Source organism: Globicephala melas, chromosome 12 (genome assembly GCF_963455315.2).
Source record: "Globicephala melas chromosome 12, mGloMel1.2, whole genome shotgun sequence".
Lineage (NCBI taxonomy): Eukaryota > Metazoa > Chordata > Mammalia > Artiodactyla > Delphinidae > Globicephala > Globicephala melas.
In genome coordinates, this window is record NC_083325.1 from 75,451,614 (window position 1) to 75,462,221 (window position 10,608).

Below are 10,608 nucleotides of genomic sequence, written 5' to 3' on the forward strand. Positions count from 1 at the left end.
ACACAGAAAAGCACTTTTGGGCAAATTAAAGGCTAAACATGAGAGTGTTTCAAAACACCTAGTAGCACACACACAACACAGATGCAAGAGTCCTAAAAACTGCTGCCTCTTCTGCTTCCATCCAAATAAGTAGCCTGATTCCAATTTGGCTCATGTGATGTTCTCTGACAAGAAACTTGTGTGGAGTAAACGGGAGGTGCATCTCTGCCTGAAGCCGTGATGTGGACCTTTCACTTCTTATGGCATATTTATTTAATGTGTTTGGGTGAACAGGTTGTTATTTTAAAAAACTAATTATTAACAAACATATGGTGTAACTTTCCAAGAACCTAGTGAAGAGCTAACAGAACAGTTGGTACATGAGCTAAGTGTGTAATTTTAACAGCTTCTAGATAAATGCACGTTGTGTTGTTTTCTATATTTCTCAAAAATGGGACACTAAATTATGGGAAAGGGATTCCAGTTAAAAATGGCATTTAGAGAGAGACAGAGAGGAGATTGAGAGAGATTGAGATTTGTTGAATTTCATATCTAATGCTAAGGCTACTTCAGAAAACACCATTTCATTCTTGACAAAAGGAAAGAAGGATGAGAAATACGAGTAAAACTTTTTTTTCCCTTGGGAATAAAAAAAAAGCAATTGGTAAGATTAAAAAACCTGAATTTTAATTTTTACAATCACAAGATGAAAGGACACATCCATGTAGCAAAAGGCATGATAAAAAGAAGAAACCTACAATAAAGCCCAAAAAGCAGAAGTTATGACCTGTGAATATGCATTTAACAGAGTGAAAATGAGCACAGCAGCGTAATCCCAGCTCTGTGTCTGTCAGCACAACCACATGTACAACAGTGAAGTGACGAAGGTTTTATTTTTCAGAGGAGGAAGCTGAGGCTAAGAAATTCAGTAACTTGCCCAGAGTTATGCCCCAAATCCATATAAAATTCAAAACCACAGTTCAATTAGTGTCAATTAGTTTTTTTGTTGCTGGCTTCAACTCAAAGCAGATATGTGTGTATTTCTTTGGTCCTGATACAAAATTTAAATCGCTCATAAAATGTTTTAGTATCCATAAAGGTGAGTATCAAAAGAGTATTAAAATATACTTAGTTTTTATAATGGAGCATTATTGTAATTCTAGAATTGCTTGTTAATTTTCCTGCCTGACTGAAAACAGACACAGAAGATGGTGAAAAGCAGATTAATATTAATAGCACACTGCATTTGGAAAATTGAAAGCCACAGCTGCCAATATGTAAATTTGTGTCTTATGTTAAGAAAAAGGGTCCAACATTTATGAAGAAGGCAAAAGGAGGATTGCATAGCCTTTCAGTATCATACTGAGCACAGCCTAACAGACCTACCCACGACCTGTTTAAATTCTCCAGGGTTGCGTCTTTCTTTTATTTCCTATTTACTCTTGATTAGGGCCTGGACCCTGTGAGATTACACATAACTTGAAGTTTTTTTTTGTTTTGTTTTGTTTTTTTTTTGCGGTACGCGGGCCTCTCACTGTCGTGGCCTCTCCCGTTGCGGAGCACAGGCTCCGGACGCGCAGGCTCAGCGGCCATGGCTCACGGGCCCAGCCGCTCCACGGCATGTGGGATCCTCCCGGACCGGGGCACGAACCCGTGTCTCCTGCATCAGCAGGCGGACTCTCAACCACTGTGCCACCAGGGAAGCCCTAACTTGAAGATTTTTGTCCAGAGGAGATGCAAAGGATTTTAGCCTGGTAGAAATGATAACCCCAAATTTTATGGCCCAGAGGACATTAACCCGTTTTGATTTTAACCCAGTAACTTTATGCCCAGGTAAAATTGGGACCTTCCTCAATGACTATAAGTACTCAGTGCCTCAAAGGCTCTCATCCTGGTGGGTCTCTGGTTCTTCAGTTAAGTAAACACTTGTCATGTGAGTGTTTGAAAGCATGCAGTGGCTCATCACAGAGTAAGAAGCAGAGTTCTCACAAAATCTTCTGTTGAGGAACTTTGTACTTGCTGTATCCTGTCTGCACCCCTCGCCCCAAGGCCAGAGCCTCGCGTCCTTCAGGCCTTTGCTTGCTTGTCACCTCCCCTGACCACCCCACTTAAAATGCAAATCCCAATCCTCATTTCACTTATTTTCCCCTCTCAACCCATACCGCATTTTTATTGATTTGGTCTGCTTGTCTTCTCGCCCCCCGGCAGGTAAGCTGTACCAGGGCAGAGGTTTTTGTCTGTTTCGTTGACTGCTGTATCATCAGCACCTAGAACAGTGCCTGGCACACAGAAGGGCCTCAAATATGTTGAATGGATAGATGAATTCGTGATCCTAGTCTGCCAGTGGACTTGCTGTTTAGATCTTGCAGATTCATCCCTGGCTATTAGGTATGGGGTGGACAGGTGTTTGACCTCTTGTTTCAACATTGTTCTTGAGAAAGGGCCTGATTTATAGTTGTTTTCATTTAAAACAGCTTATAGTTCTAGTTTAATTTAGAAGACAGAAGCTCTCTAAAAGACAAGGTCAAATTCTGCAAGGACTTTATGTTTTCATATGGCTTTGTAACAGGGGCTTCTTGTTATGGGCTGAATTGTGTCCCCCCCCGCCCCCAAGATACGTTGAAGTCTTGAGCACTGGCACCTCAGAATATGACCCCATTTGGGGTTTTGCAATGTAATTAGTTAAGATGAGGTCGTATTGGAGAGGGGTGGGCCCTTAATCCAGTACAACTGGTGTCCTTGTAAGAAGGAAATTTGGATACAGACAGACACAGAGGAGAGGGCCGTGTGAAGACGGAGACGGGAGTGATGCCGCCACAAGTCAAGGATCTCCTGCAGCTACCAGAACCGGAAGAGGCAAGGAAGGATCCGCCCCAGGAGGCTTTGGAGGGAGGATGGCCCTGCCGACATCAGGATTTCAGACTCTTAGTGTCCAGAACGGTAAGAGAAAAAATTTCTTATAAGCCATCCAGTTTGTGGTACTTGGTTACGGCAGCCCTGGGAAAATTAAAAGACTACCCAGTAAACATTAGCTCCATTTCCAAACTTTCTACACGTATGCCTTCGTGTTCCTGCACCCACAAAATGCAGCTCTGTGGGAACAGGGTGAACATTTTGTTAGAACAAGGGAGGGGAGGAAAGAGAGGGCTCTTATTTCCTTATTTGGTCATGACCTTGACTGAATCAGGAGAGGGACCCAGGAGTAAGCTCCCTACAAAAACAGGCTGGTTTGCTCCGGCTGCCTGCTGAGAAGTTCCTAACCACCCGCTGTGCCTTTGAGACACTCAGCTCTTGGAGGACAGAGCCTCCTCTGGCTCGAGAATGGAAAAGAAAAGTGGGAGTTCCTTCAGGCTGCCAAACAACAAGCCATTACAAGCCAGGTGACAGGCATCCAAGTTGGCCAAGCTGGCAGGACTGGGAGCTGTCAGTGGGGCCTGCAGAACAATAATCATTTCCATTATGAAGACCAGCTGCTGGTAGACTTATTGCAATAGGAACAGTCTCTTGGATGTGGAGGGTGGGGTGGAGGGTGAATGGAGCGAGGCGCCTTCTTGCGGAGCCCCAAGCCTCCATCTGTCACTGATGCCAGCACGTGACAGTGGCCAGGGGCCACTTATCTACCCTGGTTATTCTCACTCCCACCTCCCTGCTTCTACTCTGGCATTCTCTCCCAGAATGCCCTCTTGCCCTCATTTATTTAAATTCTGTCCCTCCTTCAAGTCCCAGCAAATACCATTAACCCTTCCCTGCCAAGATCAACCCAAACTCATCTCCTTGTTCTCCCATTTTCCATGATGGTCTAGACGGAGCACGTTTGCCACTGGATGTGGTCCACAGGCCAGCAGCATTGGCGTCACCTAGAAGCTTGTTAGTAGTGCAGATTCTGGGCCTTATGCTAGACCTACGGACTCAGAATTTACATTTTCAAGAGCTCCCCACGTGCTTCAGCTGGACACTAAGGTGTAGGGAGCAAGGTGTAAAGTGGTCTGTTTCGCTGGTTCTCAGAGTGTGGTTTCTGGACCAGCAGTGCCAGCATAACCTAAGAACTTGTCAGTACGTAACATGTGGGCCCCAGCCCAGACCCGCTGAACCTGACTCCCTGGGAGTAGGGCCCAGCCTTCTCCAGGGGCTCTGATGCACACTCGAATTTGCGAACTGCTCGTCTGTATCATTCAGTCCAGCATCTAATTATGCTTTTTCCCTTCCTGTGTGTTTGTCCTTCCCCTCAAGCTGGGGACACTCAGGACAGGAGCAGTGTTTGTACGTCTCTCTGGCACTTAGCCCAGGTCTAAGCATGGGATGACTGATGTCCAGAGTAACCGACCAGTGTCTCTATTCAAGCGTGTGGGGACTGGAGAGGAGGCCAGAGGGTGAAAGGGAAGATGCAGGGAGATTTCCCTTTGTTCTCCTGAGTTTCTCTAGGATTTTAGTTTGCGGGGGGAGGGCATTAAGCTTCTTCTCTCAAATTGGAGACCAAATGGATACGACGTAATTGTGCATAATGGGTTAATAACACATCAGGGCCTGACTGGATCCAGAATTCTACTTCCAACAGTTTTATGTGGGTTTTCCTCCCTGGAAAAAGTCATTGCCATTGAGCAAGTAGAACAATGCTGGCTGAAGGCTCCTTTCCCTGGATCAATTAAGTCCCTCATCTGGGCAAGTGGCGGTGGCTAGCTCTTCTGGCACACAGTATCAGCGAGAAGGATTTTCAGACATGACTAATGTATAGCCTTCTTGGGCTCCCTACTCCTGGGCTCTCATAAAACACTGCTGTGTCCCATCACCGTCAATTACCACCACAGCCGGCAGTCCCGGGTGGGAGCAGAATGTCCCAGAATGTTTCCTTAAGTGCTCTTCCTCCTCAGGCTGGCTGCTGGCTTTCAAATTTCTAGACATAATTCCTTTTGAATTGCCTAATGGGCCTTTTTTTTTTTTTTTTTTTTTTTTGCGGTATGCGGGCCTCTCACTGTTGTGGCCTTTCCCGTCGCGGAGCACAGGCTCCGGACGCGCAGGCTCAGCGGCCATGGCTCACGGGCCCAGCTGCTCCGCGGCATGTGGGATCTTCCCGGACCGGGGCACGAACCCGCGTCCCCTGCATCGGCAGCATCGGCAGGCGGACTCTCAACCACTGCGCCACCAGGGAAGCCCTCTCCCTCTTTTTGTCCCCAGGCAACAGGCATCTTGGCAGGAGCCATCCTGGCACCACAGGGCCTGAGCCTGGCCTGTCCTGCCAGGCGCCCATCAGCTGGGCAAGAAGATCCCTGCTTTGGGGTGGAGGTGGGAGAGGGTCCATGGCCCCAAGCTGGCTGCTTCTCCGCCAACCTGTCAGGCTGCAGTTCACTGTGGAGCACTGGCCAGCAGGAGGCGCTATCCACCTGGTTCTGCTTCAGCCCAGACTGAGAGGATGACAAACAGGGAGACTAGTGGCTCAGCCACCGAGGAAGCCAATCCCTGCCATTTCCACCTGGGGACAAATTTAGGTGCAAGGATCAAACACTTATTCAGATTCAACTCATGTCAAAAGGGACTTTATTTTAAGAGTACAAGTTTCATGGGATCCAAGAATGAGCTTCACACGCGCTCTTGGGGAGGAGGGAGGATGGGAGTGGCCACCCCTTGCCAGCTGCCCCCAGTCTTGAGGGCCCAAGGAAATAGCACTGGGCTTTGAACCAACTGGTAGTGCAGACAGGCACATTTAGGGGGGATGCTGGGCTTCTCTGGGAAGCCCAGTATATAGGGCTTACAGAGAGTGTAGGCTGTGTCCTCCAACCAGTGACTTAGAATTAGGACAATTTATTCAACCCTCCGCTGCTCTGCCACATCGTTGGGGAAGACGTAGGTTGCTGCTGCGGCCCAGGGAAGACTTTATGGCCAGGAGGAAACCAGAGAAACACAGACTCTGAAACCCAGGCTACTCCCAGGAGAGGAAGGAAGGGAAGGGAGGCCATGTCCCAGCTGTGCAGTTTGGTTCTTTATCCCACTAAGAACCCCAGGTTGGGGAGGAGGGGGTAAGGGGGTGGAGAAATGTTGTGTGTCACTGCTATTAGAGCTCTTCCCACACGGAAGGAGGCATCAGGCGTGGGGAATAAGCCTTTCCTCTCTCTCCCAATAGTCCAGATGCAATGCAACAGCCTTGGCTCACAGCCACCATCCACCCTACGGGCACATTACACCCGCTGCTCTTCAAGTTCAGAGCCCCTTCCCCTTCCAAGAAGGCTCTGGGTTGCCACTTCCTTCCTGAAGCCTTTCTCACTCTCCTCGGAGCTGTTGTCCCTTCTCTGAATACTTACGCCCGTCAGTTTATACACACTACTTAGGGGCTTTTGCTTTCTAAAGCACTTCAAGTTTTAGTCAGTGGTTACATGCAAATCCTGTCTTCTTAGGGGCCCTTTAAGGGTCTCCTTTATGTGAGCCAATACTTACACTTAAACTGTGTTCTTCCTCTTTGATGCTCTTGGTGTTTCTAAAATCCTCATAATGAATTGGGGGCCTGAGATCCTCAGTGGGGAGAAGCCAGCATCTTGAATCGGCGCCTGTGGCCCAGCAGGGGTCCGGCCACCAGCAGGGACTCTGCGGCCAGGGCTGTTTATCACCAAAGCCAAGAACCACACTCCACTCACACCACCCTGGCCGTTATAGCTAGCCAAGCCAGAACATTCAGCTAGGTTAACAGGACGGACCTCCCATTTCTACAGTGAGAAACATTGCCCACCTGAGACCATTACGGGGGCCAGGAAGGGGAGAATGGGCCAAGCTGAGGGCTCAGTCCATTACGGCATGTTCTGGAAAGGAGACAAGCTCCATAACTGGGCCCAGGGGAAACATTCTTGCCGCCCTCCTCAGAGACTGCTGCAGGACCGGCCAGGAAGGGCTCCACAACTGTAGGCCTGCATCTGAGGCCATTAGATCACACGTGGAGGAGGAAAGAGCCATGCCAAAGATGACCTCCAAAGTCAGACTGCGTTCCGTGAACTCCCACAGTGGGATTCATATTGGTCCCTGGGGGTGAAGACAGTCACGTGGGTCATCACTGGAAAACACTCTTACCTGGAGAAGTGGGCCACTGGGCCTCACACGTGCTGCGATGGACATGTGAGAAAGTGGGGACAGACCGACTGGAGCTGTTGAAAATGCTTGTGGAGAACTTAGTTACTGAGCAGCTTTTCTCCTCCACAAAAGGACTCTGCAGGTGGTGATTTTCCTTGTCTCTAATGTTTTTTCTTTGCCGACAGGAAGCCAGACAACCGGGATGAGGTCATTCATCTCATGTCATAAAACACGTTCTAAGGTCACAAACTTGGAGGGCCCCTGCCTGGTGCGCTGAGAATTCTCCCTGTTTTAAGGAAGGGTGCAAGATCCCCGAACTGGAACACCAGTGTCGGGGCAGCGGGGCTGACATGCCCTTGGTTAAGGGCGTTTGGAATTTGAAACCTGCTGACATTTATGGAATGACTTACAGGTCATCCTGGATAGTGTGGACGCGGTGGCTACCTCTGTGACGAGGAAGCAGACAGCCGGGCAGAACCACGGCCGGGAACTTTGGGTGCCACCCTCTGAGGAGGAAGAAGGTAGGGTCGCAGGTGACATGTGTTCCGAGGTTCCCTCTCAGATCATGACTTTCTGGTCCCATAGAAACTTGCGTCCATCAACACCTGCCTACAGCCCTTTCCGGCCCCTTGTTACACATGAGGAAGCCTGCGTGGGGCTGGAGGGAACAGCTAGGAAGTCAGTGGAAGATCCTGACTGAGAATCCAGGCCATAAGGTTAAGTACACTTTCCTGGCCCAAGTTCAAGGTGTGTGCAGAGAGGGGACATCACCGAGGCAAGGAAAACTAAGGTTTCTTGGCTCATGTGGACTTTGTTCCAGGACTACCTTCTTCTAGAAGGATAACCAGACTTGTTAAATGTCTCATAAAATGCCTGAAAATGAGCATAACCAGACACTAGAAAAGCCTGATGGGTGAGGGCCAGGTGGTTTGGGCCAGAGTCTTTAGAAGATGAAGCTGTTCATGGGCAGAAGCTGTCTGAGAGCACTTACCATTCACAGTGATGTTTCACTGTGTTCCAGTGTCAAATCCTGCTGACACTGACACCCAGCACTTGCCCGGGAGTAATTCTGCTGTGATATCCACCAAGCACATCCGTTCCATCTCAAAGGACCCCGACTCTGACGTCTGACTCACGGTGGTCATTTTCCCAACGTAGAGCTCAGTGAAGGATTCATCTTAGGAGGGGAAGCATTTGGAGAATTTTCTCCTCTGCCCTCCTTCCCCCAGAATACACCCTGGAATAGCCTCACCTTTAGCCATCCTTGTCTGCATCTCCAGTGTCTGTCTGCCCCCTCATAGGCCCTACTGAGTGAGAATGCCAAGCCTAGAGCAACCAGGTAGAAATACTTAAGGAAAGTTCTCCCTCGGTCCCCCACTGACCTCTAATCTGGGTCTGTAACACCACTGAGCCATCTCCTGGTGGCAGAACAGCTTTCTCCTTGGCCTGTCCCCATGCCTGCCCACTTGGGTTCTGTTTCTTTACCCAAGTAGCAGCAGAATAGCATTGACCTAGGATGAGTGGACAAATATTAGAATTTACTCATTTTCACATACATTTTAGGAGTTGAATGTCAAGCCTGAATGCTACCAGAGGCAAAGATCATGGGTCTTGCCTTCAAGGAAATCCATTTAGAAAGGAAAATAAGGACAAACAATAAGGGACAAATGACCATACACGGCAGAATATAGTTATGACTCTGATCATAAGAATTTAAAAGAAAGAGGGTTGGGGGAGAGGGAAGGGAGAACCAGAAAGGCTTTGTGGAAGAGGCAGCATTTGAAATGCGCTCTGAAGCCTGAGAATTCACATAGGAAGAGATGGGATAATTTTCACGAAGGTGTGGAAGTGACAGGGGGTGAGTTTGAGCTGTGACCGTCTCAGTCATCTTCCACAGAGGAAGTGAGAAATCAGTGAGTCTGGAAAGGGATTCCACCAAGGCAGACGCTCAAGGTCTTCTTTACTCAGGACGGAAGCAGATGCTGTGGCTTCAGATTCGATCCAGCAGGAGGCCTAAGACGGGGCTGGAAGGTGGAATGAGGCAGGCAGAGATCACGGGGAAGACAGGACAGAAGGCTGCTGGAGGCCAAGGAGCCCTCCTGAAGCACTGAGCAGGGGGCCACGTGACTGAAGCACCGAGCAGGGGGCCACACGTGACTGAAGCACCGAGCAGGGGGCCACACGTGACTGAAGCACCGAGCAGGGGGCCACGTGACTGAAGCACCGAGCAGGGGGCCACGTGACTGAAGCACCGAGCAGGAGGCCACGTGACTGAAGCACCGAGCAGGGGGCCACACGTGACTGAAGCACCGAGCAGGGGGCCACACGTGACTGAAGCACCGAGCAGGGGGCCACACGTGACTGAAGCACCGAGCAGGGGGCCACGTGACTGAAGCACCGAGCAGGGGGCCACGTGACTGAAGCACCGAGCAGGGGGCCACACGTGACTGAAGCACCGAGCAGGGGGCCACACGTGACTGAAGCACCGAGCAGGGGGCCACACGTGACTGAAGCACCGAGCAGGGGGCCACACGTGACTGAAGCACCGAGCAGGGGGCCACGTGACTGAAGCACCGAGCAGGGGCCACACGTGACTGAAGCACCGAGCAGGGGGCCACGTGACTGAAGCACCGAGCAGGGGGCCACGTGACTGGAGAGCCCAGAGGCCTGGCTGCTCACGAATGAAGCCTGAAGAGGGGTGAACACACTCTGTGAGAGGTTTCTGGAGCCTTCTTCAGAGCCACCTCAAACTGGGCTTGCATCCTCTGCAGGGAAAGGTTCTGGGACTCACCCCACGGCTGGGTTCAGCTTCCTCACCGGAAGAGGCAGATTTGGCAACACGTGCATGTTGGGCCCTGGACCTCTAGAGTTGTCTGCTAGCCTGGGGGCCTGGGATCTGGAAGCCACTTCTGTCTAGGTCTAGGGGTTAGATGGCAGGAACCCAGGCCTGCAGGTTGGTAGGCTGTATGCAGTCACTACCGCCAGGTGGTGCCCTGCTGTTGCCTGGGGCACAGAGGTGGGGTCAAAGCCGGTGCCCCAACCAGGCCCTTAGACCTGAGGATGTCTCAAGAGAATCTAGGTCCCAACAAGAAAGGCCATTCCTATGGTGGACCCGTGGCCTTGGGCAGATGCCCTGCTCTGGAAGATGTAACTGGGTGTGGATATTGGCTGGGCTGGGTCCTGGGAATGTGTGTGGACCGCACAGTCCCTGCAGTGACGGTGATGCATGACTGTGGGCCAGGAGGGCCCATGAGATGCAGAGCCTTGCTCCCCTTTGAGTGTACCTGCCACATAAAGAAGCCTACTTGTTGACAGGTGTCCATGAAGAGAAACTCGCCCACGGTCTCTGAAGCCCAGGCCCCTGAGCAGTGGCTGTGGGTGCACTGGCCGCCCTCCTGGAGGGAGGACCCAAGACTGACCTCATCAGAGCTTGCTTCCAGGAAAGGATCTAGTTCATGGCTAATAAGGCTTAAATACGAAGGGACTGTGTTCCATGTAAATACCGAGTTTGGCTTACATTCACAGGGTGAAGGAATGAATGAAGTAGTTTCAGGCCTGGAGACACGCATTCTGACTGGC